Genomic DNA, 470 nt, shown 5'->3' with positions numbered 1-470 from the left:
AGAAAACATTAATACCAATTGTTGTTCAGGCAAAGGAAACTGTTCTATAAGCCTTTTGGAAACCAAGCCCTTCTAGTAATTCAACCAACTCAATGCTACCTCAAAAAAGTATATTCTTGCTGTGATGTATGTCAGAGAGTGTTTTGCCTATGTTCTCCTCTAGGAGTTTTATAGTTTCTGGTCTTATGTTGAGATCTTTAATCCATTTTGAGTTTATTTTTGTATATGGTGTTAGAAAGTGTTCTAGTTTCATTCTTTTACAAGTGGTTGACCAGATTTCCCAGCACCACTTGTTAAAGAGATTGTCTTTAATCCACTGTATATTCTTGCCTCCTTTGTCAAAGATAAGGTGTCCATATGTGCGTGGATTTATCTCTGGGCTTTCTATTTTGTTCCATTGATCTATATTTCTGTCTTTGTGCCAGTACCATACTGTCTTGATAACTGTGGCTTTGTGGTAGAGCCTGAAG

This window comes from Bison bison, unplaced genomic scaffold (genome assembly GCF_000754665.1).
Source record: "Bison bison bison isolate TAMUID 2011002044 unplaced genomic scaffold, Bison_UMD1.0 scf7180017864469, whole genome shotgun sequence".
In the NCBI taxonomy this organism is placed as follows: Eukaryota; Metazoa; Chordata; class Mammalia; order Artiodactyla; family Bovidae; genus Bison; species Bison bison.
Note: the sequence above shows the minus strand (reverse complement) of the source record.